General features: G+C 48.3%; 1 non-coding gene across 1 annotated transcript; it reads right to left on the bottom strand.

Moving 5' to 3' along the window:
- Positions 1 to 413: 413 nt before the first annotated feature.
- LOC130017263 (small nucleolar RNA SNORA72) lies at positions 414 to 549 on the bottom strand. Its single transcript, XR_008791367.1, has one exon. It is a non-coding gene; the product is annotated as a small nucleolar RNA SNORA72 (small nucleolar RNA).
- Positions 550 to 9,516: the final 8,967 nt, after the last annotated feature.

Raw genomic sequence — 9,516 nt, 5'->3', positions numbered from 1 at the left:
TTATTGTTGTGAGAACGATGATGATTATGATGAGTTGCTTGTTTGGGGTATATACCTTGTGGTGCTTAGGGCTGACTCCTGGCTCTGTGTTTAGGGATCACTCCTGGTGCGGCTTGGGAGACCATCAGAGGGTGCGGGGGATTGAACCCAGGTTGACCACATGCAAGGAAAGCATCCTACTCGCTGTACTCTTGCCCTGGCCTGCCTGCCTCCCTCCCTTTAGTGTGTGTGTGTGTGTGTGTGTGTGTGTGTGTGTGTGTGTGGTGGGGGCACATCCAACAGCACCCAGGGGTTACTCCTGGTTCTGTGGTTCCGCAGCAGTGCTTGAGGGGCTATAGGGGATGCGGGGGATTAAACCAGGCTTGGCTACATGCAAGGTAAGTGCCCTACCGGTTGTACTATTGCTTCAACCCCTTACCTACCAGCGTTTCTAAGACCAGACCTAGGTTGGTAAAGAACTAGGTCTGAGGACACATGCGTGGTTTTATTATAGTGAATGTTTAGCCTGCCCTGATTATTACAAAAGCATAATTGTGAGAATATTCGCAGTCTTTTTTTTTAAATGATGTGAATGTGCTCAGAAACGTTTACTGCATCATTTTATTTGAACTTAACTCACTGCTAGTGGGAAATGAAGATAATGTGAGAGCTTTAAGAAAAAGGAAGACGCAAATCTTTAAGACTCATCAACCTGAAGCAAGATGGTGCTGGTTCTCTGCTGCATTTCATGCTGTTTGAAAAATACTGGGCCAGAAAATTCAACAGGGTGAATGTATGCTTTGCATACAGGTACTGCCAGGAGCACCCCCAAGCACCTCCAAGTGTGGACCCCAAACCCAAATAAACAAAAATCAAGTGATATAATTAACTATAAATCACTGTGAAGATAAACTTGTTTGTTTAGGCCACACCCAAGAGAGCTCAGGGGCTATCCCAGGCTCACTGCTTTCTGACTATTCTCGAGGTTCTCAAGACCACACTGTGCCCATTGAACACTCCTGCAAACAGCCTGTGATCCATCTTCTTGATCCTGTAAAATGAAGAAGTTTAGGAAATGGAAATATGCTAAAGAGGTTATTCAGAATCATGCTGAGGAACGTAGGACCAGGATCACTTGATCACTTGATACCCCGTTATTCATCAATTTACTCGACCGGTGCCAATAACGTCTCCATTCATCCCTGTTGCATGCTAGCGTAGCCCAATGGCATCTGCTTGTTCTAGGAACATGCAACCTCAAACCATTTATTCAGGGTCTTGACAAAGAAGTCTGACCATCTTGTAGGTGGGCGTCCACGCGATCTTTTGACGTCCCGTGGAATCCAGTCAGTAATGGCTCTAGTCCAGCGGTCGTCTGTAAACCTCATTACGTGTCCTGCCCATCTGAGTTTTGATGCCTTGGCAAATGAGACAGCATCCCTGATTCTTGAGCGTTGACAGAGATAGGAACTCTGGATTCTATCTCTCATTTGAGTGAAGCGTGATACTCCAAGCATAGTTCTTTCGATTCCTCTTCGGGAGACCCGAATAGCATTCTCATCCTGTTTTCATAGGGCCCAGGTCTCTGAGGCATATGTTAATGCAGGAAGAACAGTGGAATCGAGGAGATGTGCTCAGAGCTGGAGGTTCTTTGTCCTCTTAGTTATTTCTTCAACGCTCCTGAAGGCATTCCAAGCCGCTGTCTTCCTCAGGCGTAACTCGGGTGCCAGGTCATTCATCATGTTGATTTCTTGACCTAGGTATATATAAGGGGCTGGAGCGATAGCACAGCGGTAGGGTATTTGCCTTACACGCAGCCAACATGGACGACCTGAGTTCGATTCCTCTGCCCCTCTCGGAGAGCCCGGCAAGCTACCGAGAGTATCTCGCCCACATGGCAGAGCCTGGCAAGCTCCCCGTGACGTACTCGATATGCCAAACACAGTAACAACAAAGTCTCCAATGGACACGTTACTGGGCCCACTCGAGCAAATCCATGAACAATGGGAGAACAGTGACAGTGACAGGTATATATAATTGTTGCATTTGGAGATGGTGGTTCCGTTGAGAGTGAATGGAGCATCAGGAACAAGACTGTTTCTCATGAACATTGTCTTTTTGAGATTCAGTTGTAATCCGACCTTTCCACACTCACGGTGGAAGTCAGTCAGCATTTGTGCCGCTTGGCTGATGTTTGGTGTTATTAGAACGATGTCATCAGCAAAGCGGAGGTGGTGTAGTTGCCGACCATCTATCTTCACTCCCATTCCTTCCCATTCCAGTCGTCACATGATGTTCTCGAGGGTGGCACTGAAGAGTTTTGGTGAAATGGTATCACCCTGCCGAACCCCTCTCTTGACATGGATGATTACTTCTTTGTAGAACGGTGAGATCCTGGTAGTGAATCCATAATAGAGCTCACTGAGGATCCTGATGTATTGAGTTTGTATGCCCTGATTGGCTAGGGCTTCTATGACCGCTTTCGTCTCAACAGAATCAAAGGCCTTCTTTAAATCAGTGAACATTAGACAGAGCGGCATCTTGAACTCCTGAGAAACCTCAATGAGCTTAGTTATTGTGTGAATATGGTCGATGGTACTGAATCCTTTTCGGAACCCGGCTTGTTCACATGGTTGTCCTTCATCTAGTGTTCTGCTAATCCTATTCAGGATGACTCGAGTGAACAGTTTGTAGATGACAGACAATAGGCAGATTGGGTGATAGTTGCCAATGTCGTGGATGTCTCCCTTCTTGTATAGTAGTACAGTCTTGCTGGTTTTCCATTGAGATGGAAACTTGCATTCAGACAGGTAGCGTGTGAAGAGCCGAGCCGATGTACTGATGAGTACTGATGGTAAGTTCTTCAGGTGTTCAGGTCTGACCTTGTCTGGGCCAGGTGCTCTTTGTTTCTTTACCGACGAAATGGCATGTTGAATTTCGGAAGGGAGAACATTGGGTACAACATATCCATTCTGCGGAATTTGGTATGTGGGTAAGTGGACATGGCTATTAAAGAGATCTGAGTAGAAGTCATGAATAATCTTCTCCATTGCCCTTCTGGAAGATGTGATAGATCCATCAGGATGTCAGGGGGCAGTCATCTTGCTCTTGTAGTTGGTGAAGGACAGGCAGTTATTACGAATGCTTTTCCCGTCTTCTACCGCATCTACCAGCACCTCTGCTCTCCTGTCTTTGAGGTCATCCTTGATCGCGTCTCTGTATTGTTTTGCCAGCTCGGACGTTCACTTGCGGTTGCCTAAGGCATGTGCCAAGCCACGTTGGTGAATAAGTTCAAGAGTGTTCGAAGAAAGGCGGTTTTTTGTGGTTATCTCTTTCTTGGCATTCCTTGCACAATCGTGGAGGTGCTGAATCATTTGATCGTATTCCTCATCAATGTTGTCATTGACAGCATCTTTCTGTGTTGCCGCAACAGAGCCAAAGAGCTCCCAGTTGGTGATCATTCTGGGAGCTCTCTTCTTAAACTTTGCATTCTTTTCTCCCTGTTCTGTGAGGTAGAATTTTGCACAAAGGAGACGGTGGTCTGATCCTGTTTGGAATTTTGGGACAACAGCAACATCAGTTAGGCAAAACCACTGATTGAATATGATGTGGTCTATTTCATCGTGGAATAGTCTCCATTCACCAGGAGACTCCCATGTCCAACGTTTAGATTCAGCCTTTTGGAACTGTGAGTTACCATGGATGGTCTTGGTTGACATGATAAACTCAGACAGTCTGTCACCCTGTTCGTTCCATTCTAGGCCATGGGTCCCAATGTGGAGTTCATCGGCTGATCTTTTTGGTCCTATCTTGGCATTAAAATCACCCACAATGATCTTGTAGAAGTGTAGGGTAACATTGCTTTGTCCTTCTTCCACAAGAAGCTTAGGTTTATCTGGTTATACCCATTAATCTGGTTACACCCATCACAGTGCTCCGAGGCACTTCCACTTCCATTGTGTTTACATGTAAACAGTCTTCCCTATGCTCTCCTTCCCACCCAGTTAATCAGCTTTCCCCTTAATCAGACTTTGTTAATTTGTAAGATCAGTTTCCCAGAAATCTATGATTTTATATGTATGAGTGAAATATTGCCTTTCTCCTCTCCTTATGCCTTATGAACAGTTTACCTTAAAGTAATATCCTTTTTGTATAGATACAGGAAGACCGTTAACATCATGCTTTGTAACTTAGGATTTGATTGGCCTTGAATATTATTCACTCCCGGGCATCTGCTTTCTCAACTTAAGCCTCAGTTGCCCTTAGTTCCTAACACCCCAAAAGCAGGGTCCCGACGAGGGACTGAATGGACCCAGGGCAAGCCAAAAGCTACCCTGGCAGCGAAATGGGCCAGGCCAAAGTGCCACGATTCTTAACTATAAGTTAAGAGTTTGATCATAAACAAATGCTGTCATGATCCAAAGGTAACGACGAGACTAGGATCCTGCTAGGGGTGGGAAAGACTATCTGACCTGAGCACTGTAGTCTGAGATCGAGATGGTCCTAGGAGAGCAATTCTATAAGTTTAAGATATTTCTTACTGTATCCATACACAATGATTTATATCATATATGCTTATATGCTTGTTGGACAAGGAGAGGAGAGGCACACCCATGGGATTCTGCTCTAGGGTGGGTCCTCCTGCTGAGAAAGGATCTGTCCTAGGAGCGGCCTTCCCTGAGGCTAAGATTTCTACCCCTATTGATTGTGACCACACCTATGTGTAATTATTCCCCCACTTCCTCATGGAGAGAGGATTTAACTAGACTGTAGGAGTGGGCTGGGGTGGAGAGAGATCAGAACCCAGATTCCAGAGAAGGAGGATGAAGGGGAATGGAGAAGGAGAATGAAGTAGCATGGGAGAGAGAGACAGGAGCAGAGACAGAAGGAGAGAGAGAGAGCAGAGACAGACAAGAGAGACTGGTGTAGATGGACAGAGGAATGAAATAAACTGCTACTAATACCAACCAGCCTGGCCCTCATTTCCTTCCTCTGCCTGACCATCGCTATCGACCTCTCTGGGGTGGGAGAAGGGTGAGACTACCGAACGCGGGCGGCGGGAGAGATAGAGCCACCGCTGCTGTGTGCCGTGCCCCCCTCTTTGGGTGAGTTTACACATAGAAGGTGTGATCTTCTTTATTCTACTAGGACCAGGAGACCAACATTAATGTTTTATTTTCTGTGTGGCTGGGCCCTACTTCAGAATTTTGCTTCATTTTTTAAAATGGGTAAATTATATACCTAGAAATAATAGATAAGGGTCAGAGAGATAATACAGTAGGCAAGCAAGAGATAATATAGCCTTGCGTGCAACTGGTGCCTGAACCCTATCAGGAGTCATCACTGAGCACAGAGCCAGGAGAAAGTCCTGAAAAACACTAGGTGTACCCCCCAAACAAAAACAAAAGCCAAACAAAGTAACAAGCAAAAACAAAAAACAAAAAAATACGTGTAGTGAAAGAGGTGTTTCTTTAAATGGCAATAAATTTTTGCCCCATATTACCCTTGTACATACACAAAAATGTAAATTTGGTGAAAGAAATTGGCTAAGGTTTACCAGAGCACTATAACTTTATCATGACAGCCATCCAGGTGGCAGCAGTTGTGAGATCACTTTATCTCAAAGATGATAAAATGGAAAAAATTACAACTGTAAGCACCCACACACTTACTGCACTAGTCAGATAGTGAATGGCTTTCCTACTGTTGTAACCCTTTGTGTATACCTCTGCTATGCCTGTATGTACCTTCCCAGGACATGTATGAATCACCCACCACAACCGTCTTAACACCACTGAAAACCTGGTGGTGACTCAGGCGTGACCATGCCAGTTCTCTGTCCTGGGTCCTTGCTCGCCAGTCTTGACATTGCTGTATAAATTGGTCTTAACAAGTGGTTACTGCCATGCACTCGCAAGGCCATTGTCACTGCTGCTCCCCCTGTTATTGCCCCTTTTGTAGGCCCTGTGGATTGTGTGAATTAAGAGATCGTATTAGTGCTTACACGAAGCAGGCACAGCAGTCGTATAGGACACCCACAGGATCTTCAGAGGGTGGGTTGTACTGATACGTAGGATTATTAGAAGGTTCCTGATGTCTACCTAACCTCAGTTCCCTCCTTCTTGAGCCTTTTGTGCTGAGTGCAGAGGAAAAACAGAGACTGAGAACACAAAGCCAAACACTAGAGGGTAGGCTCCCTTCTTTTCCTGAACTGGGGTCTTCAGGTCGTGAACCTAATCTTCCTCTTTACTGCATCTCTTTCAAATCCCTTTATGTTTTACCTGAAGTAGTACAGAACTAGTGAAACCACTTTAAAAAAAAAGATCTGGGAATCAATTCCCTCATTTTATTTATTTATTTATTTTTGTTTTTTGCACCACACCCAGTGAAGCTCAGGGGTTACTTTTGGCTCTGACTCAGGAATCACTTCTGGCGGTGCTCCAGGGCTCATGTAGGATGCCAGGGATGGAGCGGAGGTCAGTCATGTGCCGACTATACTACCTCTCAGGCTCCAAGGGAAACCACTTCTACAATATCTCTGATTAAAGAGATGTTCTATCTCTTTGTTATTTTGTATCTTTATCATCGCAGTTTCTCCCCTTTGTTTTTTGGGCAACACTCTGTGGGTGCCTCCGCCCCATGGTGCCTAGGGGAGACTCTATGCTCAGGGCATTGAAGCACGGCCTCCTGCTCGGAAAGTAGTAAGTCTCGCCCTTTGAGTTATCATCTCCTCAGCTTTTTGTCTAGTACTTCGATGGGTAAGAGCTGGAGTGATAGCACAGCGGGTAGGGTGTTTGCTTTGCACGCAGTTGACCCAGGTTCAACTCCTCCGTCCCTCTTGGAGAGCCCAGCAAGCTACCGAGAGTATCCTGCCCGCATGGCAGAGCCTGGCAAACTCCCCGTGGTGTATTCGACATGCCAAAAGCAGTAACAACAAGTCTCACAATAGAGACGTTATTGGTGCCCGCTCAAGCAAATCCATGAACAAAGGGAGGACCTTGCTACAGCGCTACAGTGCTACGTTGATAGGGATTGCTGAGTCGAGGGTACAAAGGTTGCACATGTGATGTATCCGCCCGGGAGCATTGCAGTAATGAGAAAGCACATCACCCAAAAAAATTAAGGACTTATTTTAAGTTAAAAATGTTATACTGTGCTGTAAAGATAGTACAGTTTTAGAAAGCTTGCCTCGTCCATCCCGACCCAGAACTGCAAATGGTTCCAGAGCGTCAGCAGGAGTAGCCTTTGAGCACAGGTCCAGGAGCAGTCACTGAGCTCTTCCAGGTTCTTCTTCCCACAAACACACAAATACTGCACTTTGGACCACTCAAGCAGTACTCAAGCACTTCCCTCCCCTCATTACTCCCTCCTTACCCCCAATACTTGGCAAAACAAACTGAGTCTTCCACATGCAAAGTATGTTCTCCAGCCCTTTGAGTTATCTTTCTGGCCCCTAGACTAGATCACTCGTTTTTAGTTTTGGTTTTTGAGCTACACCATTAATGCTCGTGGCTTATTCTTGGCTCAGTACTCAGGGATCACATCTGGAATGGCTGAGGGTTCATATGGAATGCAGGTAGGCCCCCGGCAAGAATGATTAAAAAAAAAACATCACTTTTGGGACTGGAGAGATAATATGGTAAGTAGGATACTTGCCTTGCACGCAGCTGACCTGGGTTCAATCCCCAGCATCCTCTATGTCTCCCCTTATGAGGAATAATCAATGGGGTGCAGAGCCAGGAGTTAAGTCCTGAGTACTGCTGGGTATGACTCCAAAACAAAAACAGAAAAATGCAGAACACTCACTCATATGGGCAGACTGGTTGAGGAAAGTTGACACTGGTGGCAGGATTGGTATTGATCTAAACCAAACTATCAATAACTTTGTAAATCACGATTCTTTAAATAAAAAATCATTTTTTTTTTTTAAAGATCACTTTTGGGGCTGGAGAGATAGTACAGTGGGTAGGGCATTTGCCTTACACTCACCTGGGGTTCATTCAGGAAACTACATCCCTTAAGGTCCGGAAAGCACCACCAGGAGTCACTCCAGAAGGCACAGCCAGGAGTATGCCCTGAGTCCCTCAGGGTGTGGCCCCCAAAACAGAACAGAACAGAACAGAACAGAACACAGCAAAAGGGCTGAGCTGTAGTACAGTGGGTAAGGGCTTGCCTTGCATTGGCTGATTTAGGTTGGGTCCCAGGCATCCCAGATGATTCCCCAGTCACCACCAGGAGTGATTCTTGAGTAGAGAGCCAGAAGTTACCCCCGAGCATTGCTGGGTGTGGCTCCAAAACCCAAATTTAAAAGCAAACCCCGAAATTAAACCAAAATCACAATTGAAATAAGCTTTTCAGAAGAAATTGTATTATCATGATGCTACAGAAAACGTGTGATTAGATCAGCTAAACTATGCAAAACTAAGCCTCCTGTTGGGTCGCAGCGGTAGCTCAAAGGGCGCAGGGTGTGTCCCCAAACCAAAACAAAAAGGAACTCCCGCCCTCGGAGCTGTAGAATTCATGGAATTCTATCTGCGGGAGGTGCCTATTTTTTCCCTTCGCGGCATAAATCACTATTGTTCTTTGTGGCAAATTGTCTTGTCTGTTTTTGGCCGTGCTCAGGCCTGAGTCCTGACTTTGCACTCAGGTGTCACTGGTGGCGGGCTCCTGGGAGCAAATGGGATGCCGAGGATCAAACCCGGGTCAGCCAAGTGCAAGGCCAGCTCACTGCTCACTGTACAATCGTTCCAATGAATATTTGGGGGTGGGGGTGAGGACGGGAACAGGAACAGTCTAGCACAGAGATCTGGCGCATCCTCGAGAACCGGACCGCAGTCAGACTCGGCGACTGCGGGGGGCGGGACCATCCACATAACTTCTTTTAGAAAGCCCACCGAAGGGGAGAGCGCATTTAATCCGCCTCGTCCATTTCCCGGGCGGTGGGGGGAGGGCGCCGTCGCGCGCCCCGTGCGGGGAGCTCCGGTTTTCTTCTTTTGCAACCCTCCAGGCAGGCCGAGGAGGAAGGCGGGGCTGGGAGTGACGGGCGGGGCGAGTGGGGGCGGGGCTAGAGTGACGGGCGGGGACGAGTGGGGGCGGGGCTGGGGGTGACGGGCGGGGGCGAGTGGGGGCGGGCCTAGAGTGACGGGCGGGGACGAGTGGGGGCGGGGCTGGGGGTGACGGGCGGGGGCGAGTGGGGGCGGGCCTAGAGTGACGGGCGGGGACGAGTGGGGGCGGGGCTGGGGGTGACGGGCGGGGGCGAGTGGGGGCGGGCCTAGAGTGACGGGCGGGGACGAGTGGGGGCGGGGCTGGGGGTGACGGGCGGGGGCGAGTGGGGGCGGGCCTAGAGTGACGGGCGGGGACGAGTGGGGGCGGGGCTGGGAGTGACGGGCGGGGCGAGTGGGGGCGGGGCTAGAGTGACGGGAGGGGACGAGTGGGGGCCGGGGAGGCGGCCCCGACGCGCGCCCCGCCCCGCCCGCCCCGCCCGCCCCGCCCCGCCCGCGCTCCCACCTGGGCGGCCGCGTGACGTCACGACGCGTG

Source organism: Sorex fumeus, unplaced genomic scaffold, assembly GCF_029834395.1.
Source record: "Sorex fumeus unplaced genomic scaffold, SorFum_2.1 ptg000183l, whole genome shotgun sequence".
Classification (NCBI taxonomy): domain Eukaryota; kingdom Metazoa; phylum Chordata; class Mammalia; order Eulipotyphla; family Soricidae; genus Sorex; species Sorex fumeus.
The sequence above is the reverse complement of the archived record's forward strand: the minus strand, read 5'-3'. Positions and strand labels throughout refer to the sequence as shown.